This window comes from Triticum dicoccoides, chromosome 7A, assembly GCF_002162155.2.
Source record: "Triticum dicoccoides isolate Atlit2015 ecotype Zavitan chromosome 7A, WEW_v2.0, whole genome shotgun sequence".
Classification (NCBI taxonomy): Eukaryota; Viridiplantae; Streptophyta; class Magnoliopsida; order Poales; family Poaceae; genus Triticum; species Triticum dicoccoides.
In genome coordinates, this window is record NC_041392.1 from 660,458,373 (window position 1) to 660,483,248 (window position 24,876).

The following is a 24,876-nucleotide window of genomic DNA, read 5'->3' on the forward strand; positions in this document are numbered from 1 at the left end:
GCACGATTGCTTCGCTTGTTCGCCGAGCTGGGCAATTTGTTTCCCAGCTCGTCATTCTTTCAGCCTTTGATCACTGACAGTACTTCCCGACCGCTCCGCTTCGGCAAATTCCTTTCCAATAATGCGGTCATAGTTTCCTTTCGGCGGAGACTTCGGTGGTTTTGTCAGGGCAGCCAGAGTGCGCTTCACTTTCACCCGATCTACCTTCTCCTCCGGAGGTGGATGTCTCTTTGCTTTCAACCCTTGAAACCAGTCATCCACTTCGGTTCGCGCGATCTCGACGTTCTCCTCCTGGGTCCTCTCGTATGGTAACTTCTCTGGAGTCTTCAGAGAAGGACCGAATATGTATGTCCTCCCGCCTCTGGTTGTACTGCTAGACGCCGACCGAGCAGACGTAGCGGTTGTCTTCTTTACTTGCTTAAGAGGCGGAGGAGAAGGACTACGACGCGCCGGAGCAGCTGGAGCGGCGGCAGGTCTCTTCTGCCCTTGCTGACGAGGCGGAGAAGGAGGAGGCTAGCTGCTCGGGCGCGTCGGCGCAGGCGGAGAAGGAGGCGGAGTGCCGCCACGCGCCGGAGAAGGAGCCGGCCGAGGGCCCTGATCCTCACTCGCCGGAGGAGGAGGCGGTGGAGGCGGAGTGCCCTGACTCGCCGGAGGAGGAGGAGGAGGCGGTGGCATCCAGTTCGGAAGGTTGATGAGCTCCTTCCGCCATAGGCATGGAGTCTTCAGAGCAGACCCCAGCCGAGTCTCCCCTTCACTGGTAGGGTGGTCAAGCTGGAGGTCCTCAAATCCCTCCGTTATCTCATCCACCATCACCCTAGCATATCCTTCTGGAATTGGCCGACAGTGAAAAGTTGCGCCGGGTTCAGTAGGATAAACAGAGCCAACAGCCGCCTTGACCTTCAAGTTCATCCATTGCGTCATAAGGTGGCAATTTTGAGACTCCGTTATAGCATCCACGGGATAGCTGGCAGGAGCCGTCAAGGCATGCTCCGGCTGAAGCAGCTCGGTGGAAGCCACGCTGCTTCTGCACTGAGATGGCGGGGTAGCTTCGGGGGAGGCTTCGGCAGTACGTTTGCTGCGATTTGCTTCTCGTTCCTCTATCGCGTCTACCCTTGCTTGCAGCGCCTGCATTTGGGTCTGCTGCACTTTTTTCCTCCTCTCATGGGATTTGTAACCGCCTGCGTCCGGAAACCCAACCTTCCACGGAATGGAGCCTGGCGTGCCTCGTGTCCGTCCAGGGTGCTCAGGATTCCCGAGGGCCATTGTGATCTCGTCGTTCTCTCTGTCTAGAAAGAACGTCCCTTCATGCGCTGCTTCGATATACTGCTTAAGCTTACTAAATGGTATGTCCATTTGATCGTTCGTCCAAATGCACTTCCCTGTTACAGGGTCCAGTGTTCCGCCAGCCCCGAAGAACCAAGTCCGGCAACGGTCTGGCCAGTTAATTGTCTCTGGTTGGATCCCTTTATGAACCAGATCATTCTCAGTCTTGGACCACTTATGCCGGGCTACGAGGTAGCCACCTGACCCCGTGCGATGGTGAAGCTTCTTCTTCGCAGCATTTTGCTTGTTTGTCGCCGACATCTTCTTACTCTTTTCTGATGTCTTGTGGGCCACAAATGTGGGCCAGTGATCTCTGATCTTCTCATATCTGCCCTTGAATTCTGGTGTCTCATTATTTTCGACAAACTTATTCAACTCTTTCTTCCACCTCCTGAATAGTTCTGCCATCCTCTTCACAGCAAAAGACTTGATTAATTTCTCTTTAACTGGGTTATCTGGATTATCCTCAGGCAGTAGGGTGAAATTTGACTTCAGTTAAGTCCAAAGATCATTTTTCTGCATATCATTGACATAAGACACCTCAGGGTCTTCTGTAGCCGGCTTAAACCATTGTTGGATGCTTATCGGGATCTTGTCCCTAACCAGAACCCCACACTGAGCAACAAATGCTCTCTTTGTCCGGAGGGGTTCAATAGGTTGGCCGTTGGGCGCGATTGCTATGATCTCAAATTTTTCATCCGAGCTCAACTTTTTCTTCGGGCCTCGTCTCTTTACCGAAGTTGTGCTCGATTCGGAGGGCTAGAAAAAAGAACAAAGACTTAATTAATATGTGTACATACCCAAACAATGAATGCATCAATCAGCCAGTCAGCATAGGCTTAACTACTATATATACCTGGCCGGACTCGGTTCGGTCACCGGAGCCGTCATCACGGTCTCCTTCTTGCACCGGCATTGGGTCACCGGAGCCGTCCTCATGTTCTTCTTCTTGCACCGGCATTAGGTCACCGTAGCCAGCTTGTTCACCCTCTCCTTCCAGACCATCGGTTTCGTTGAGAAACAACGAGATGGCATCACTTCCTTCTGCGATTATGTCCCTCAACAATGCTTCTTTTGTTGCTTCGGCTAGGGCGGTGTCCATAGTTTCTACAAATATTTACAACATGGCAATTATTATTCAAACATGACGGATGGATATATTAGTGCCAAACGTAGAACTAGCTACCTAATCATAGTAAGCTATCGGGAGGGGGTATATATCGACAACGATGACACTACATCTATGTCCCTCGACGACCCTCGTTCCTGATAAAAAAAAGAGGAAGAAGAAGAAAAATAAGAGGAGAAGAAAGAATAGAGGAGAAGATCTCATCTATTCTTTCTTCTCCTCTTTTTTTTCTTCTTCCTCTTCTTTTTTTATCCTCTTCTTCCACTCATGTTCGATAGGATCGCCGAGAGGTTGGGAGGTTGCCTAGTGTCAAGGGATTCAACAAAACCATGTCTTCATCATTAGGCGAAAGTAACATGTGCATGATGGTACGAAGCTCTTCAAAGTTGTTCTGGAACGGAGTCCCAGATAGGATAATTCGGTTTTTGTACAAAGTTCAGCAAGAGCCTTCCGAATATCGCTATTTGGAAGGCCTTTCCTGAATTCGTATCAAAAGGCGGATTATTCTATCCGGGACTCCATTCCAGAACAACTTTGCAGAACTTCGTACCAACATGCCCTGGTTACTTCCGGCTAATGATGAAGGCATGGATTTCTTCAATACTTTGACACTAGGAAACCTCTCTCTACTTCCGGCTAATAAGAATAAGAAGAAGAAGAAGAAGAAGAAGAAGAAGAAGAAAAGAAGAAAAAAAAGAGGAGAAGAAGAAAGGAATAGTGGAGAAAAGAGAAAATAGAATATATTCTATTTTCTCTTCTTCTCCACTATTCCTTTCTTCTTCTCCTCTTATTTTTCTTATTTTTTCTTCTTCTTATTTATTTATCCTCTTCTTTTCGGTAGAGGAAACCCTAAATAGCTAGAAAGTATCGTGGGTGTGAGATACATGTGGCCTTCGGTGTCGGACACTACATCCACGTCCCACAAGTGACGTGGGCGTCGAAGCCCGCGCCACTTGTGGGATGTGGGTGTAGTGTCTGACACCGATGGTACATGTATCTCACACTGACGATACTTTCTATTTAGGGTTTCTCCTCTACCGCTCGGCGACCCTCTCGACGACCCTCGTTCCCGATAAAATAAAGAGGAAGAAGAAGAAGAAAAAAGAAGAGAAGAAAGAATAGAGGAGAAGACTTCCTCTTCTTCCTCTCCTCTTCTTCTCCCTCTTCTTCCCCTTCTTCCTCGCCTCTCTCATGAATGTCCGACGTTCTCGACCCCCCCACGTGTCGAAGAAAAAAAAGAAGAAAAAAAAGAGGAGAAGAAGAAAGGAATAGTGGAGAAGAAGAGAAAATAGAATATATTCTATTTTCTCTTCTTCTCCACTATTCCTTTCTTCTCCTCCTCTTCTTTTTCTTCTTTTTTCTTCTTCTTATTTATTTCTCCTCGTCTTCCTCTCCTCTTCTTCTTCTTATTTAGTTCTCTCGACCCCTCGTCCCTCTCTCGACCCCTCGATGACCCTCGTCCCTGATAACATATTTTTTCTCCCCTCGACACCTCTCGACCTCTTGTCCCACTCTCGACCCCTCATCATCATCTATCACCCCCCTCGTTTTCTTTAGCATATATCCATGAACAAAATAGAGGAGAAGATCGAAGAAAAAAAGAACTCTTCCTCTTCTTATTTTCCTTTTTCCACTCCTTCCTTTTCTTATTCTTCTTCTTCTTCCTTCTTCCTTCTTCCTCTTTTCTTTCTTTTCCTTATTTTACTTTTTCCTCTACACTAACCTAAAATCGATATCTACTAATTAACAACCTAAATAAAAAAATGAATACATATATGAAAAAAAAACATCATATAAAAAAACATTTTTGACATATTTAGCATATTCTGATCCATAGTTCAAAATTTTCAAATTTCATTCAAATGAAATTTGAATCGGATTCAAATAACTTGTTGAAAACCTATTCTAAACCTCTCCAAAAATTCTGAAATTTTGCCATCGCCTTTGTCTTGCATCAGTACCTCACCACAATTTTTTTTAAATTCCAAAAATGCCCAAAGCCATCTAGCATCTTATCAAACACCTTCTATATGGACAAAAAAATTCAGAAATTCCAAAAAATTCAGAAAAGTGGACAGCGCGTTGCTGCTGCTCCACTTCTCCTCTCCTCTACTTCTCCTCTCCTTCTACTCTTGAATGCATCGGGGCCGGCGGCGACCATGGAGCAGGGGCGGAGCAAGGGTGCTCGGGCGCAAGAGTGGCACTCGAGAGGGGGGCTCACTTTGAGGGGGGCGGCGACGGCTGGAGTCCGGCGACGAGGACGGCGGGCTCGGGGCGGCACACGGTGACGGGGACGGCAGCCTCGGGCCGGGCGGCACGCGGTGACGGCCGAGGACAAGGAGGCGGGCTCGGGGAGGCACGCGGCGACGGGGACGAGGGCGGCGGGCTCAGGGATGCCGACGATGAGGACGGCGCGGGCTCACGGAGGGCTCGGCAGCGACGAGGACGAGGAGCAGCCTGACGGCGTCGTCGGAGGAGAGGACGAGGAGATCGATCGAACTGAATCGAGAATTTCACAAGTGTTGGCTTATATAGCCAGAGCATTGGTCCCGGTTCGTGAAACCAACCGTGACCAATGCCCCCCTTTAGTCCCGGTTGGTGCCACCAACCGGGACCAAAGGCCATTGCTGCCCCGAGCCCAAAAGTTTAGTCCCACATCGCTAGCTGAAGGGCGCCGGCACTGGTTTATAAGCGCTGGTGTTCCTACCCATTCGAGCTCCTCTCTAATGCAGGCTTTCGGGCCTAAGCTTGCTACTGCCTGTGGGCCTATTGGGCCTTCTGCGGGCCTGAATCCTGGCCCATGTAGGGTTTCTAGTCGTATTCAGGCCGTGGAGGCCCAGTAGGAGGCATTTTTTTGGTTTTTTCTTTTTTATTTCTACATTTTTTTGGATTTTTATTTTTTTTATTTCTACTTAAAACTAAATACTTATATTTTTTTAGTGATTTCTTTTTGCTTTTAGGTCACAAAAATTATAAACTTTCTGTTAGTGCCAGTGGTTTTAAATTTTGAATAGTTTAAATTTGAATTTTTAAAAATTTGTGTGAATCACTAATTTATGAATAACTTTACTATAAAAATAGAATTTTTTTTCTATTTATTTTTTATTTATACTTACAACTAAATACTTATAGTTTTTTAGTGATTTCTTTTTGCTTTTAGGTCACAAAAATTATAAACTTTCTGTTAGTGCCTTAGTTTTAAAATTTTGAATAGTTTAAATTGGAATTTTATAAATTTTGTGTGAATCACTAGTTTATGAATAACTTTACTATAAAAATAGAATTTTTTTTCTTCTTTGCTATTTATTTTTTATTTATACTTACAATTAAAAACTTATAGTTTGATTTTAGGCACAAAAATTATATTCTTTTTGCTATTGAAGAATATTATAGTTTTATTTTAGTTGATCATAACATAATATTTTAATTGATTGTTTTTATTTTCATAAAAGTTTTGTAGTTCATTCTGTTTGCTATTAATTCATTCTTTGAGCTAAATGACTCTGAAATTGGAAAGCATTTCAAAATGAACTCTGAAAAGGTTGAAAGTTGGCATGGTATCATCATTTCACCCACATAGCATGTTCCAAAAAGTAGAGAGGGTTACGACAAAAACTTGATGCACTTCGTGTACAAAATGGACAATCACTTTCGAAGTATCAAAGTTTCGAACCATAAGACATGAAAGCATTTCAAATGAACTCTGAAAAAGTTGAAAGTTGGGATGGTATCATAATTTCACCTACATAGCATTTGCTTATTGCAGGAGAAAGTCTTCACTTTTTCTTCGCTTGTGTCATTTGCTTAGTGCGCCGTAACCATGGATAATCTTCATTGTTTATCAGGATGCTTGGGTCAGCCTTGACATTGAAGGGAGGAATTTCATGAAACTTTTCATAATCTTCAGACATGTCTGTCTTGCCGTCCACTCCCAGGATGTCCCTTTTTCCTGAAAGAACTATGTGGCGCTTTGGCTCATCGTATGATGTATTCGCTTCCTTATCTTTTCTTTTTCTCGGTTTGGTAGACATGTCCTTCACATAGATAACCCGTGCCACATCATTGGCTAGGACGAACGGTTCGTCAGTGTACCCAAGATTTTTCAGATCCACTGTTGTCATTCCGTACTGTGGGTCTACCTGTACCCCACCGCCTAACAGATTGACCCATTTGCACTTAAACAAAGGGACCTTAAAATCAGGTCCGTAGTCAAGTTCCCATATGTCCACTATGTAACCATAATATGTGTCCTTTCCGCTCTCGGTTGCTGCATCAAAGTGGACACCGCTGTTTTGGTTGGTGATCTTTTGATCTTGGGCAATCGTGTAAAATGTATTCCCATTTATCTCGTATCCTTTGTAAGTCAATACAGTCAAAGATGGTCCCCTGGACAACAAGTACAACTCATCACAAACAGTGTTGTCACCTCTGAGACGTGTTTCCAACCAACTGCTGAAAGTCCTGATGTGTTCACATGTAATCCAGTCGTCGCACTGCTCCGGGTGTTTGGAGCGCAGACTGTTCTTGTGTTCATCGACATACGGGGTCACCAAGGTAGAGTTCTGTAGAACTGTGTAGTGTGCTTGAGACCAAGAATATCCGTCCCTGCATATTATTGAGTCTCTTCCAAGAGTGCCTTTTCCAGTCAGTCTCCCCTCATACCGCGATTTAGGGAGACCTATCTTGTTAAGGTGAGGAATGAAGTCAACACAAAACCCGATAACATCCTCTGTTTGATGGCCCATGGAGATGCTTCCTTCTGGCCTAGCGCGGTTACGGACATATTTCTTTAGGACTCCCATGAACCTCTCAAAGGGGAACATATTGTGTAGAAATACGGGCCCCAGGATGACAATCTCGTCGACTAGATGAACTAGGACGTGCATCATGATATTGAAGAAGGATGGTGGGAACACCAGCTCGAAACTGACAAGACATTGCGCCACATCACTTCTTAGCCTTGGTACGATTTCTGGATCGATCACCTTCTGAGAGATTGCATTGAGGAATGCACATAGCTTCACAATGGCTAATCAAACGTTTTCCGGTAGAAGCCCCCTCAATGCAACCGAAAGCAGTTGTGTCATAATCACGTGGCAGTCATGAGACTTTAGGTTCTGAAACTTTTTCTCTGGCATATTTATTATTCCCTTTATATTCGACGAGAAGCCAGTCGTGACCTTCATACTGAGCAGGCATTCAAAGAAGATTTCTTTCTCTTCTTTCGTAAGACCGTAGCTGGCAGGACCTTTATACTGCTTCGGAGGCATGCTGTCTTTTTCGTGCAAAAGTTGCAGGTCCTCTCGTGCCTCAGGTGTATCTTTTGTCTTCCCATACACGCCCAAGAAGCCTAGCAGGTTCACGCAAAGGTTCTTCGTCACATGCATCACGTCGATTGAGGAGCGGACCTCTAGGTCTTTCCAGTAGGGTAGGTCCCAAAATATAGATTTCTTCTTCCACATGGGTGCGTGTCCCTCAGCGTCATTCGGAACAGCTAGTCCACCGGGACCCTTTCCAAAGATTACGTAGTGTAAATCATTGACCATAGCAAGCACATGATCACCGGTGCGCATGGCGGGCTTCTTCCAGTGATCTGCCTCGCCTTTGAAATGCTTGCCTTTCTTTTGACATTGATGGTTGGTCGGAAGAAATCGACGATGGCCCAGGTACACATTCTTCCTGCATTTGTCCAGGTATATACTTTCAGTGTCATCTAAACAGTGTGTGCATGCGTGGTATCCTTTGTTTGTCTGTCCTGAAAGGTTACTAAGAGCGGGCCAATCATTGATGGTCACGAACAGCAACGCCTTAAGGTTAAATTCCTCCTGTCTGTGCTCATCCCACGTACGTACACCGTTTCCATTCCACAGCTGTAAAAGTTCTTCAACTAATGGCCTTAGGTACACATCAATTTCGTTGCCGGGTTGCTTAGGGCCTTGGATGAGAACTGGCATCATAATGAACTTCCGCTTCATGCACATCCAAGGAGGAAGGTTATACATACATAGAGTCACGGGCCAGGTGCTGTGATTGCTGCTCTGCTCCCCGAAAGGATTAATGCCATCCGCGCTTAAAGCAAACCATACATTCCTTGGGTCCTTTGCAAACTCATCCCAGTACTTTCTCTCGATTTTTCTCCACTTCGACCCATCAGCGGGTGCTCTTAACTTCCCATCTTTCTTTCGGTTCTCACTGTGCCATCGCATCAACTTGGCATGCTCTTCGTTTCTGAACAGACGTTTCAACCGTGGTATTATAGGAGCATACCACATCACCTTCGCAGGAACCCTCTTCCTGAGGGGCTCGCCGTCAACATCACCAGGGTCATCTCGTCTGATCTTATACCGCAACGCACCGCATACCGGGCATGCGTTCAGATCCTTGTATGCACTGCGGTAGAGGATGTAGTCATTAGGGCATGCATGTATCTTCTCCACCTCCAATCCTAGAGGGCATACGACCTTCTTTGCTGCGTATGTACTGTCGGGCAATTCGTTATCCTTTGGAAGCTTCTTCTTCAATATTTTCAGTAGCTTCTCAAATCCTTTGTCAGCCATAGCATTCTCTGCCTTCCACTGCAGCAATTCCAGTACGGTACCGAGCTTTGTGTTGCCATCTTCGCAATTGGGGTATAACCCTTTTTTGTGATCCTCTAACATGCGATCGAACTTCAGCTTCTCCTTTTTACTAATGCATTGCGTCCTTGCATCGACAATGACCCGGCGGAGATCATCATCATCGGGCACATCGTCTGGTTCCTCTTGATCTTCAGCAGCTTCACCCATGGCAGCATCATTGGGCACATCGTCTGGTTCCTCTTGATCTTCACCAGCTCCCCCCGTTGTAGCATCACCGTATTCAGGGGGCACATAGTTGTCATCGTACTCTTCTTCTTCGCCGTCTTCCATCATAACCCCTATTTCTCCGTGCCTCGTCCAAACATTATAGTGTGGCATGAAACCCTTGTAAAGCAGGTGGGAGTGAAGGATTTTCTGGTTAGAGTAAGACCTCGTATTCCCACATTCAGTGCATGGACAACACATAAAACCATTCTGCTTGTTTGCCTCAGCTGCATTGAGAAACTCATGCACGCCCTTAATGTACTCGCGGGTGTGTCTGTCACCGTACATCCATTGCCGGTTCATCTGCGTGCATTATATATAATTAAGTGTCCAAATTAATAGAAGTTCATCATCACATTAAAACCAAAGTGCATACATAGTTCTCATCTAACAACATATAGCTCTCCAGAGCATCTAATTAATTGAACCATACATTGAAACTATGTAAAACATTTCAATGCGAAAACAAATGCGATCATAATCGCAACCAAGGTAACAATTGATCCAACGGCATAATGATACCAAGCCTCGGTATGAATGGCATATTTTCTAATCTTTCTAATCTTCAAGCGCATTGCATCCATCTTGATCTTGTGATCATCGACGACATCCGCAACATGCAACTCCAATATCATATTCTCCTCCTCAATTTTTTTATTTTTTCCTTCAACAAATTGTTTTCTTCTTCAACTAAATTTAACCTCTCGACAATAGGGTCGGTTGGCATTTCCGATTCACATACATCCTAGATAAATAAAATCTATGTCATGTTGGTCGGCATAATTTTCATAAACAATAAATGAACCAATAGTTATAAAGATGATATACATACCAAATCCGAATCATAGACAGGACGAGGGCCGACGGGGGCGGATACCAAAACCATCGCACTATATAAGATGCAATAATAAATGTAAGAAAATGATACAAGTATCTATCTAAACATAAAAGTAAGAATATTTTTCCTTTCAGAAGGAAGATAAGAACAAGAGGCTTACCACGGTGGTGTCGGTGATGAGATCGGCGCGGGTGATCGACGGCTGTGAAGACGGGGACGGGGCGTGACGGACCGCTAAATCTAGACAAATCTCGAGGAAAATGGAGCTTGGAGGTCGAGCTTCGAGAGGAGAAAGCTTAAGTAATGTGGCTCGGGCATTCCATCGAACACCTCATGTGCATAAGAGGTGAGCTAGAGCACCACAAAGCCCTCTCCCCCTCGGCCAGAAAAAACAGAGCACTGTGCTCTGCTCTTGCGCGAAGGGGTATATATAGGCACCTCATTGGTCCCGGTTGATGACATGAATCGGGACTAAAGGGAAGCCTTTGGTCCCGGTTCAAGCCACCAACCGGGACCAATGGTGGTGGGCCAGGAGCGAGGCACATTGGTCCCGGTTCGTCCCACCAACCGGGACCAAAAGGTCCAGACGAACCGGGACCAATGGCCCACGTGGCCCGGCCGGCCCCCTGGGCTCACGAACCGGGACCAATGCCCACATTGGTCCCGGTTCTACACTGAACCGGGACTAATGGGCTGAGCCGGCCTGGACCATAGCCCTGTTTTCTACTAGTGTCTTCGAACATCTCATATGCTCCGTGTCTCTCAAAACGCTTTTGGAGCCCCGGTTCTAAGCTATAAAGCATGCCTCACTGAACGAGGGAGTAATCATCAGCACGTGTCTGCCAAGCGTTCATAACGTCTTGTTCTGCAGGGAGAGCAGGTGCTTCACCTAGCGGTGCTTGTAGGACATAATCTTTCTTGGCAGCTATGAGGATGATCCTCACATTCCGGACCCAGTCCGTATAGTTGCTGCCATCTTCTTTCAGCTTGGTTTTCTCTAGGAACGCGTTGAAGTTGAGGACAACGTTGGCCATTTGATCTACAATACATGTTGTAAATATTTTAGACTAAGTTCATGATAATTAAGTTCACCTAATCAAATTATTCAATGAACTCCCACTCAGATAGACATCCCTCCAGTCATCTAAGTATAACATGATCCGAGTTAACTAGGCCGTGTCTGATCATCACGTGAGACGGACTAGTCAACATCGGTGAACATCCTCATGTTGATCGTATCTTCTATACGACTCATGCTCGAGCTTTCGGTCTTCTGTGTTCCGAGGCCATGTATGTACATGCTAGGCTCGTCAAGTCAACCTAAGTGTTTGCATGTGTAAATCTGTCTTACACCCGTTGTATGTGAACGTTGGAATCTATCACACCCGATCATCACATGGTGCTTCGAAACAACAAACTGTCGCAACGGTGTACAGTTAGGGGGAACACTTTCTTGAAATTATTATGAGGGATCATCTTATTTACTACCGTCGTTCTAAGTAAACAAGATGCAAAAACATGATAAACATCACATGCAATCAAATAATAGTGACATGATATGGCCAGTATCATATAGCTTCCTTTGATCTCCATCTTGGGGCTCCATGATCATCTTGTCACCGGCATGACACCATGATCTCCATCATCATGATCTCCATCATCGTGTCTCCATGAAGTTGCTCGCCGACTATTACTTCTACTACTATGGCTAACACGTTTAGCAATAATGTAAAGTAATTTACATGGCGTTTCTCAATGACACACAGGTCATATAAAAATAAAAGACAACTCCTATGGCTCCTGCCGGTTGTCATACTCATTGACATGCAAGTCGTGATTCCTATTACAAGAACATGATCTCATACATCACATATATATCATTCATCACAACTTTGGCCATATCAGATCACAAAACACTTGCTGCAAAAACAAGTTAGACGTCCTCTAATTGTTGTTGCATGTTTTTACGTGGCTGCAATAGGGTTCTAGCAAGAACGTTTTCTTACCTACGCCAAAACCACAACGTGAATTGCCAATTTCTATTTACCCTTCATAAGGACCCTGTTCATCGAATCCGATCCGACTAAAGTGGGAGAGACAGACACCCGCCAGCCACCTTATGCAACTAGTGCATGTCAGTCAGTGGAACCGGTCTCACGTAAGCATACGTGTAAGGTTGGTCCGGGCCGCTTCATCCCACGATGCCGCCGAATCAAGATAAGACTAGTAACGGCAAGCAAATTGGCAATATCGACGCCCACAACTACTTTGTGTTCTACTCGTGCATAGTAACTACGCATCGACCTAGCTCATGATGCCACTTTAGGGGAACGTTGCAGAAAACAAAAAAAATTCCTACGTTTCACCAAGATCAATCTATGGAGTCAAATAGCAACGAGAGGAGAGTGCATCTACATACCCTTGTAGATTGCGTGCGGAAGCGTTCAAGAGAACGGGGATGATGGAGTCATACTCGCCGTGATCCAAATCACCGATGACCAAGTGCCGAACGGACGGCACCTCCGCGTTCAACACACTTATGGAGCGGATGACGTCTCCTCCTTCTTGATCCAGCAAGGGGGAAGGAGAGGTTGATGAAGATCCAGTAGCACGACGGCGTGGTGGTGGATGCAGCAGTCATCGCAGCAGGGCTTCGCCGAGCTTCTACGAGACGGAGAGGTGTAGCAGGGGAGAGGGAGGCGCCAAGGCTTGAGGTGCGGCTGCCCTCCCTCCCACCTTTATATAGGCCCCCTAGGGTGGTGCGCCGGCCCTAGGAGATGGGATCTCCTAGGGGGGGCGGCGGCCAAGGGGGTGGAGTAGCCCCCAAGGCAAGTGGAGGCGCCCCTCCCCTAGGGTTCCCAACCCTAGGCGCATGGGGGGCCCAAGGGGGGGGGAGCGCACCAGCCCACTATGGGCTGGTTCCCCTCCCCACTTCAGCCCATGGGGCCCTCCGTGATGGGTGGCCCCACCCGGTGGACCCCTGGGACCCATCCGGTGGTCCCGGTACAATACCGGTGACCCCGAAACTTTCCCGATGGCCGAAACTACACTTCCTATATATAATTCTTCACCTCCGGACAATTCCGGAACTCCTCGTGACGTCCAGGATCTCATCCGGGACTCCGAACAACTTTCGGATTACTGCATACTCATATCTATACAACCCTAGCGTCACCGAACCTTTAGTGTGTAGACCCTACGGGTTCAGGAGACAAGCAGACATGACCGAGACGACTCTCCGGTCAATAACCAACGGCAGGATCTGGATACCCATGTTGGCTCCCACATGCTCCTCGATGATCTCATCGGATGAACCATGATGTCGAGGACCTAATCAATCCCGTACTCAATTCCCTTTGTCAATCGGTACGTTACTTGCCCGAGACACAATCGTCGGTATCCCAATACCTTGTTCAGTCTTGTTACCGGCAAGTTACTTTACTCGTACCGTAATGCATGATCCCGTGATCAACCACTTGATCACATTGAGCTCATTATGATGATGCATTACCGAGTGGGCCCAGAGATACCTCTCCGTCATACGGAATGACAAATCCCAGTCTCGATTCGTGCCAACCCAACAGACACTTTCATAGGTACATGTAATGTACCTTTATAGTCACCCAATTACATTGTGACGTTTGGCACACCCAAGGCACTCCTACGGTATCCGGGAGTTGCACAATCTCATGGTCTAAGGAAATTGTCGTGGAATAGTCACGACAGATGTCCTTAGTGCTAGGACTTAGTCGCGAGGCCAACGTATCTATGTGGTAGCTTGAGAGGGGTTGAGTGGAATCGAGAGATGCAACACAAGACAGGGATTTAGACAGCTTCGGGCCCCGGGAAACATCATCCGGTAAAAACCCTACATGCTGTTTGAGGCTAGGTCTCATTATCATCACGAGGGAGTCGCCGTAAACCGGCTCTCCTCTTTGTGTCTAGCCCTAGAGATTATTGCTTGTCGCTTGTAGCTTCTAGCTTCTAACTTCTAACTTCTAACTTGTCCCTCTTTGGGGAGCCCTGCCCCTCCTTATATATGTTGAAGGGGCAGTTTACATGTGGAGTCCTATTAGGACTAGTCTATCTCTAATACAAACCGGATACAAGTCCTAGTCTTAACTTCTTGTAAGGCAAATATTCCTTTCCTCTTAAACCGGCCCACCATAGTTGAACCGGCCTTCTGGGCCTTGGGCCTTGTCATCCGTCTGATCCGCCCGCCGGGTTACTAGTGAGTCATAACGACCAAACGGGTTGCTTGTAAACCTCCAAGGTCAGGGCGGGTCTTCAGACAAACCGCCAAGCCCGGTCGGGTTAACCTCCGGCCGGTTTACACCGCGGGGTATATCCCCGACATTAGCCCCCAAGTTTAGCTTGGATTTATCCATGGTAAACTTATGCTGCAAAATAAACACAAGAACAAATTTGATAGGTTGCGCTCCGGGTTAAGAATTCTTGAAAACCGGCACCTGATCATCCTTAAGTCCTTATCATTCCTCCTCCTAGAAAATCCGGGTCAATAACCAGCTTCATACTCAAATTGCTGATGTTGGCTTCTCATAGAAAAATATTGTGAAAAATAATCCTCTTGAACCGGCTTCCAAAGCGCTGGTTTAAGAAATATTGGTCTTGACATACTCATATGATATTCAATCGGCTTGAAGATGCAGAACTTGCCGGTTTATCATTGCCAAAAACTGTCGGGTTATAAAAACTGATAATTCCAGGTCATGATTGTTGCAGACACCGGTTCATGATTGTTGCCAACACCGGTTTACAGCCACAGGGTCATAATGATTGGTGACGCCGGGTCAATCTAGTTTGCTCAAACAGAGAGTTTGAAAATATTTCCTGGATAATAATATAATACATGTAGCCCCCAAGTCTTGAGTAGAACAAAGTGATGGATTAAGACTTGCTTCAATATAAATACTGTCACTATCGAAGAAATCCATGTTGTTCATCCCAGTCACTAGCAAAAACTGAATACTCCATATTATGTAGCCCCCAAGTGCCGGGTTGTCCTGCTTGCAGCAACCTGGGACTTGTAATTGTCTTATACTCATAAAAACTTCAACCAGTGTAGCCCCCAAGGGCCGGGTCATTATGCAATAATGAGCAGGGACTTTGTAAATATAATCATGTAAAGTTTGAACAGCAATGGTGTAGCCCCCAAGGGCCGGCTTAGTAAGATAATATTGAGCTGGGACTTGACATATGCTTCAATAAAAATAACATCATATGATGTAACCCCCATCATGGGACTTGAATCCACGTCCACAAGGTTAAGAGCCTTGTGCTTTACCAACTGAGCAATGTACCCTTCAATATAATGGATAAAAACCTTTGTACCTTGAATTGTTGACAGGAGCAATTGGCAGCCCCCAAGTATCATGGTGCATGCTTGCAGCGACATGAGACTTGCATATAACCTCAATTTGAATAATGTAGCCCCCAAGTGCCGGGTTGTAAGCCTGCAGCAACTCGGGACTATTCCTTCAATTGTAGAATATATCCATTGATAACATAATATCCATTGCGCTAAAGAGACTTTGAAAACCTCAATCATAATATTAATAACAATAATAAAAATCCAGCCATGTTGGCTATTCAAGATAATATAATCCGGTATGAAACCTTATTCATCCAATATCATAATGAAAATTCAACCAAGTTTGGCTATTTGAATAATATGACCCAATCATTTATAAGCGCATGATTCCAATGGCGCAATCCAAATATATACTGGCGACGTATAGTCCAAAGCCAGGCTGGTTTAATAAACACCGGATAATTTATAATCATGCTTTATTCAACCTGTTTCTGCATACAGCAAGTTTAAAGTGTCCTGGCGGTTTACTGCCGGACGGGTCATAATGCCCAACATATAACCCGGGTTTATAACCAAGGCTGTACTTAAGAATTAATTAAATATGAAATATATCATACCTGTGACATTGAATCACTTCGCTGGTTTACCATCTTTTTGTAGTAAGAGTGTTAACCCCAATCTTGAGTAATGATAACTCCTTTCATACTGTGCCGGTTGATGATAAACCGTACCGGGTTGTGATAAACACCGGTTTAACCATATAAAATACTGGCGACTCGTGGTCAAACCAGACTGGGTTGATAGTCTCCGGATTATAACTTGATCCTGTATTGACAACTTGTAATTGAAAGTCAAGCCGGGTTGATAAACACCGGTTTACTCCATAATAGGATGGCAACAGAAAATCAACCGGGCAGATGGCCTCCGGATTAAAGGGGAATCAAATCTATCAGCTGAATCGGAACAAAGGTGTTTGACGACATAAAAGAAATCCGACAAAAGCAAAGAACAAACAAACCATGAAAATAACATGGGAACAAAGGCAATGATAAAAACCATTTGCAAAAATATGCTATACTGAGCTGTTCAGATGGTATTACCATGGTCGGACAGGATCAAGGCCCCCAATAGGAGTGACAATGATTCAAGTCAGCCAGGTCCCCAAATGACTCGTGGCATATATAAAAAACAAATGTCAAGGGGTAAACCGGAGGCCGCTTTAAACAGAACCACTTCGTGTAACCTCGCATGATGAGAAAGACAGAGACCCCGCTTTATGAAGCAGAAGCCCCCATGTGATCAATAATATGTTAGGCCAATAAGGCAGGATACCCATGTTTGAACCGCGCATCATGGCAGCAGGTCCTCTTCGGTAATTTTTAACTTTTTTGCAAGAGATGAATTCTTCTTGAACCGGGGTCTTGAACCGGATAGTGAGAGCTTCAAAGCTTTGTGGGAGAACAGACGTCCCTTAAACATGATTGCAAACCGGAATCTTCATTTTCAGCCGGAAATTTTCTGACGGCCTTTCAACTCGAACTTGCGAGAAATTAATTCCTTTTTGAACCGGACATTGTTAAACCGGATTTGAGAGCTTCAAAGCTTCGTGCGAGACAAATTCCCCTTGAACCGGATTGTAAACCGGATATTTGAGAGCTTCAGCGAGACTGACTTCCCTTGAACCGGATTGTAAACTAGAATCCTTTCTGATGATCCGGAACCTCTTCATTGAGCCGGGACTTCGTAACTGTCATATACTTTCTAAACCGGACATTTTCTGACGGCCTTTCAAATAATAGTAGCCTCCGGGACCGGGTTATCTTTCCCTCCATCGTCTCGGGGTTCTTAAATTTGCTGAAACTGGCAAGATTTGCTGAGTTATGTCACCGTAGCCCCCAAGTCTCAAAGGTGACTCGAAGAGTTGGCTTGAGATTCTCCATGTTCGACTGTGATATAAACCGGCATAACTTGTATATCATTGGTATTGATAGCACGATGTGAACCCACAGAAGGTTGAGGTGACTGCGGCGGGTTATAAATGATCGCATATGAGCCGTGTCAGCAACTCGGCCAATGGTTCCTTCCAACTGGCGATTTGAAGTTAACCAAACTGTAGTGGCGGCGACTTGTGCGCCTGCCCGTTGAGCCATCCAGTGCAAACGGCGATTGATAGTATATGATAATTTGCCTCCTTTTTGTTGAAAGAAAACCGGGCTACCCAAACTGTGACTTGCTCATACTCAATAAACAGCTCATGCAGACAGGTGCGGCCCGGTATGTTGATGTAGACCAGGCCGCGAGAGACGGACGACAAAAACGACTGCAACATCAGTGGCGGCTCCGACAAATGAGTCGGCCGCGGCATTGTAAACCGGTAAGGACAGGGAAATCGGTACTGGTGTCGTAAACCGGCACGGATGGGCGAGTTAACCACGTCGTTTTGATGTAGTGAACAATTGTCCTGCATCAACAGTATTGCAGACCAAGACAAAGATAAACTGCTCTTTGACAAAAAATAATATGTACCAATAAAATATATTTTAGATAGATTTCACCTGATGTGCTAGGCCGGAAATAATCCGCCATGAAGTGGATGATCACTAGGTGGAGTTGAAATCGCTCACAGATGAACCGGTCGCGGCGTGGTAAACCGGTGCGGCCGGGCGAATCGGCCGCGACGTTTGTAAGCTGGCGCGGACAGGCGAGTTGTCCGTGGCGTTTGTAAGCTGGCGCGGACAGGCGAGTTGTCCGTGGCGTTTGTAAGTCGGTGCGGTTGCGAGAAACAACCACAGTGTTGGAAACGGCCCGGACCTGGACGAGACAAACCTGGACGCAGTGCGTGAGGATGTAGTCGTGACGCCCCCAGGCTATGGTCTTGGTATTTGGACTGTCAATTTGCTCGCCGGCCGCCTGTGCTCTTATCCTTCTTTTCTTTTTTTTTGAATCTCATGGACGTGCACTAGCCTGTCGCCTCATAGCCAGAGAGTGCGTCGATCCGCCGCACTTCTAAGTCGACCCGACGGCTCGCCTCTGCGGTTAGGCCTCCGCCGTTTCACTGCTCAAGGCCTCATCTTTGAACAGAGCAGAAATACTAGTATTTTGTAATACCTCTGCAAGCTTCTTCATCTTCAACCTTGTAGCTTCCACATGATGAACAGGAGTGCTAATTTAAAGTATTTGATGACTAATGTAGCAGCCCCAAGTTGACCGGGCCATGGCCTTTTTTCCCTTATAGCGCCACGGTGGTTTCCTAGATTTGACTGTCTTCCGGCCTGAAAAAGTAGTGGTAATGATAACTCGGTGATTTGACGCGTATGCTGCTAGCCTTGCCTCTGCTGCCATGATTTACCCTTGGGAGCAACAACCATCAAAGTCACTCGTACTGGGTCAGTATACGTCTGGTTTTTAAACGCCACAGAGAAAAATAGACCTCTGAATTGGATTTAGATACGGACACGGAGCCGTCAAACCTGTCGGACTCGGCGGGACTTCAGCGACTTGTATCTCGTATGATTGATTTCGGATACGAGACTTCGACTTGCAGCGGTAGCGAAAATTAACCCGGCCTCGACGGATCATCCGGTCGTGTGCGCTATCGCCTGTGCAACCCTAAATTTCCCTTGATCTTAAATCTTGTATATGTCGCTTTGACTGTTCGCCTGACGTCTTTTGCGCCGGCTCTTTTTCTTCCAATATCCTGTGAACTTCTCAATCCCTGATATAGATCCCTTCAAGAACTCAACACCACCGTGCGCTGGCCCCACGGTGGGCGCCAACTGTCGTGGAATAGTCACGGCAGATGTCCTTAGTGCTAGGACTTAGTCGCAAGGCCAACGTATCTATGTGGTAGCTTGAGAGGGGTTGAGTGGAATCGAGAGATGCAACACAAGACAGGGATTTAGACAGCTTCGGGCCCCGGGAAACATCATCCGGTAAAAACCCTACATGCTGTTTGAGGCTAGGTCTCATTATCATCACGAGGGAGTCGCCGTAAACCGGCTCTCCTCTTTGTGTCTAGCCCTAGAGATTATTGCTTGTCGCTTGTAGCTTCTAGCTTCTAACTTCTAACTTCTAACTTGTCCCTCTTTGGGGAGCCCTGCCCCTCCTTATATATGTTGAAGGGACATGTGGAGTCCTATTAGGACTAGTCTATCTCTAATACAAACCGGATACAAGTCCTAGTCTTAACTCCTTGCAAGGAAAATATTCCTTTCCTCTTAAACCGGCCCACCATAGTTGAACCGGCCTTCTGGGCCTTGGGCCTTGTCATCCGTCTGATCCGCCCGCCGGGTTACTAGTGAGTCATAACGACCAAACGGGTTGCTTGTAAACCACCAAGGTCAGGGCGGGTCTTCAGACAAACCGCCAAGCCCGGCCGGGTTAACCTCCGACCGGTTTACACCGCGGGGTATATCCCCGACAGAAATGATACTTGACATCCAGAAAAGCTACAGCAAACGAACTACATGACCTTTGTGCTAGACTTAGGTTTGGGTCTTGTCCATCACATCATTCTACTAATGATGTGATCCCGTTATCAATGACATCCTCATGTCCATAGCCAAGAAACCATGACTATCTGTTGATCAACGAGCTAGTCAACTAGAGGCTCACTAGGGACACATTGTGGTCTATGTATTCACACATGTATTACGATTTCCGGATAATACAATTATAGCATGAATAATAGACAATTATCATGAACAAGGAAATATAATAATCAGTTTATTATTGCCTCTAGGGCATATTTCCAACAAATTCCCACTAGTAAATGAAAATGACAACATAGGGGACTCTCTATCATGAAGATCATGGTGCTACTTTGAAGCACAAGTGTGGTAAAAGGATAGTAGCATTGTCCCTTCTCTCTTTTTCTCTCATTTCTTTTTTTTATTTGGGCCTTTCTCTCTCTTTTTTTATGGCCTCTTTTTTTCTTTTCTTTTTTTATTTTTCGTCCGGAGTCTCATCCCGACTTGTGGGGGAATCATAGTCTCCATCATCCTTTCCTCACTGGGACAATGCTCTAATAATGATGATCATCACACTTTTATTTACTTACAACTCAAGAATTACAACTCAATACTTAGAACAAGATATGACTCTATATGAATGCCTCCAGCGGTGTACCGGGATGTGCAATGATTCATGAGTGACATGTATGAAAGAATTATGAAAGGTGGCTTTGCCACAAATACGATTTCAACTACATGATCATGCAAAGCAATATGGCAATGATGGAGCGTGTCATAATAAACGGAACGGTGGAAAGTAGGATGGCAATATATCTCGGAATGGCTATGGAAATGGCATGATAGGTAGGTATGGTGGCTGTTTTGAGGAAGATATAAGGAGGTTTATGTGTGATAGAGCGTATCATATCACGGGGTTTGGATGTACCGGCGAAGTTTGCACCAACTCTCAAGGTGAGAAAGGGCAATGCACGGTACCGTAGAGGCTAGAAAATTGTGGAAGGTTGAGAGTGAGTATAATCCATGGACTCACATTAGTCATAAAGAACTCATATACTTATTGCAAAAGTTTATTAGCCCTCGAAGCAAAGTACTACTAGGCATGCCCCTAGAGGGATTGATTGGTAAGAAAAGACCATCGCTCATCCCCGACCGCCACTCATAAGGAAAGCAATAAAAGAACACCTATGTCTCAAAATTGTTACACAACTTTTACCATACGTGCATGCTACGGGACTTGCCAACTTTAACACAAGTATTTCTCAATTTCACAATTACTCAACTAGCACACTCTAATATTACCACCTTTACATCTCGAAACACTTATCAAGTATCTAACTTCTCATGATATTCAATGAACCTAATATGGAAGATTAATTTTAGAATTAAAGCAAATTACCATGATGTTTAAGACTCTCAAAATAATATAAGTGAAGTATGAGAGTTCATCTATTTCTTCAAAATAAATCCACCGCCGTGCTCTAAAAGATATAAGTGAAGCACTAGAGCAAACAACAAACTACGCCGAAAGATATAAGTGAAGTTCAATGAGTAGTCGAATAATCATGCAATTACGTGAAGACTCTCTAACATTTAAGAATTTCAGATCCTGATATTTTATTCAAACAGAAAGCAAAGAAAAATAAAATGGCATTCTAAGAATGGCAAACATCATATGAAGAAGCAAAAACTTAGGATCAACCGAAACTAACCGGTAGTTGTTTGAAGAAGAAAGGTGGGATGCCAACCGGGGCATCCCTAAGCTTAGACACTTGAGACTTCTTGAAATATTATCTTGGGATGCCTTGGGCATCCCCAAGCTTGATATTTTGTGACTCCTTAATTCCTCTCATATCACGGTATCCCTAAATCTCAAAAGCTTCATCCACACAAAACTCAACAAGGACTCGTGAGATAAGTTAGTATAAACCATTGCAAAAACCTTATCATACTCTACTGTACCAAATCACTCAAATTATTATTCAAAATTGCATACTAAATGCCTCTGCATATTTAATACTCCTATCCTCAAATAGAATCATTAAAGAAGCAAACATATGCAAACAATGCAAACATAACAGCAATCTGCCTAAACAGGACAGTCTGTAAAGAGTGCAGCAAGATCCATACTTCCCTAACTCCAAAAATTATGAAAGAAAATTCCCACTCTAGTAAATTTATCAGAGCTTAATATGCAAAAGGTTTCAACATTTTATCACATTCTGACTTTTCTAGGGAATTATTGCAACAGCGGTAAACTTTCTGTTTTCAAACAGCAACATGAAGACTTGTAAAATAGGCATAGTAAAGGCTATCAATGCCACTTTTATTGAAATAGAAGATGCAAAACATTGTTATAAATAACATCAAGCAAATCCTAACAAAATAAATTGAAGCTCCAAGCAAAACACATATCATGTGGTGAATAAAAATATAGCTCCAAGTAAAGTTACCGATGAACGAAGAAGAAAGAGGGGATGCCTTCCGGGGCATCCCCAACCTTAGGCTCTTGGTTGTCCTTGAATATTACCTTGGGGTTACTTTGGCATCCCCAATATTAGGCTCTTGCCACTCCTTATTCCATAATCCATCAAATCTTTACCCAAAACTTGAAAACTTGACAACACAAAACTTAACAGAAAACTCGTAAGCTCCGTTAGTATAAGAAAGCAAATCACCATCATAAGGTACTGTAATGAACTCATTATAAATTCATATTGGTGTAATATCTACTGTATTCCAACTTATCTATGGTTCATACTCTCCAATACTACTCATAGATTCATCAAAATAAGGAAACAACACGATGAAAACAGAATCTGGCAAAAACAGAACAGTCTGTAGTAATCTGTAGGTTTCGACCACTTCTGGAACTCATAAAATTCTCCAATAAATTGGTGGAACTGAGTAATTTATATATTAATCATCTGCAAAAAGAATCAACTAAATAGAATTCTCCAGTAAAAAGGTTTAGCTAATCTCATGAGCGCTAAATTTCTGTTTTTTACAGCATGATCATAAAGACTTCACCCAAGTCTTCCCAAAGGTTCTACTTGGCACAAACACTAACTAAAACATAAAACCACATCTAAACAGAGGCTAGATGAATTATTTATTACTAAAAAGGAACAGAAAGCAAGGAACAAAAATAACATTGGGTTGCCTCCCAACAAGCGCTATCGTTTAACGCCCCTAGCTAGGCATGATGATTTCAATGATGCTAACATAAAGGATAAGAACTAAAACATAAAGAGAGCATCATGTAGAATATGACTAGCACATTTAAGTCTAACCCACTTCCTATGCATAGGGATTTTTTGAGCAAACAACTTGTGGGAAAAATAATCAATTAGCATAGGAAGGTAAAGCAAGCAAAACTTCAAGATTTTAAGCACATAGAGAGGAAACTTGGTATTATTGCAATTCCTACCAGCATATATTCCTCCCTCATAATAATTTTCAGTAGCATCATGAGTGAATTCAACAATATAACTATCACACAAAGCATTCTTTTCATGATCTACAAGCATAGAATTTTTATTACTCTCCACATAAGCAAATTTCTTCTCATGAATAGTAGTGGGAGCAAACTCAACAAAGTAACTATCATGGGATTGAAAATTGAAATCAAGATGACAAGTTTCATTGTTATCATTATTCTTTAAAGCATACGTGCCATCACAATAATCATCATAGATAGGATGCACGCTTTCATCATAATAAATTTTGCTCATCAAAACTTGGGGGACAAAAAATATCATCTTCATCAAACATACCTTCCCCAAGCTTGTGGCTTTGCATATCATTAGCATCATGGATATTCAAGGAATTCATACTAACAGCATTGCAATCATGCTCATCATTCAAAGATTTAGTGCCAAACATTCTAATGCATTCTTCTTCTAGCACTTAAAAACAAGCATATGAGGTACCTTTAATTCCATTTTTTGGTAGTTTTCTTTTATAGACTAAACTAGTGATAAAACAAGAAACTAAAAGACTCGATTGCAAGATCTAAAGATATACCTTCAAGTACTCACCTTCCCGGCAACGGCGCCAGAAAAGAGCTTGATGTCTACTACACAACCTTTTTCTTGTAGACGTTGTTGGGCCTCCAAGTGCAGAGGTTTGTAGGACAGTAGCAAATTTCCCTCAAGTGGATGACCTAAGGTTTATCAATCCATGGGAGGTGTAGGATGAAGACGGTATCTCTCAAGCAACCCTGCAACCAAATAACAAAGAGTCTCTCGTGTCCCCAACACACCCAATACAATGGTAAATTGTATAGGTGCACTAGTTCGGCAAAGAGATGGTGATACAAGTGCAATATGGATGGTAGATATAGGTTTTTGTAATATGAAAATATAAAAACAGCAAGGTAACTAATGATAAAACTGAGCACAAACGGTATTGCAATGCTAGGAAACAAGGCCTAGGGTTCATACTTTCACTAGTGCAAGTTCTCTCAAAAATAATAACATAATTGGATCACATAACTATCCCTCAACATGCAACAAAAAGTCACTCGAAAGTCACCAATAGCGGAGAACAAACGAAGAGGTTATGGTAGGGTACAAAACCACCTCAAAGTTATTCTTTCCGATCAATCTATTGGGATATTCCTATAAGTGTCACAAACATCCCTAGAGTTCGTAGTAAAATAACACCTTAAGATACAAATCAACCAAAACCCTAATGTCACCTAGATACTCCAATGTCACCTCAAGTATCCATGGGTATGATTATATGATATGCATCACACAATCTCAGAATCATCTATTCAACCAACACATAGAACCTCAAAGAGTGCCCCAAAGTTTCTAGCGGAGAGTCAAGGCAAAAACGTGTGCCAACCCCTATGCATAGGTTCATGGGCGGAACCCGCAAGTTGATCACCAAAACATACATCAAGTGGATCACGTGACATCCCATTGTCACCACAG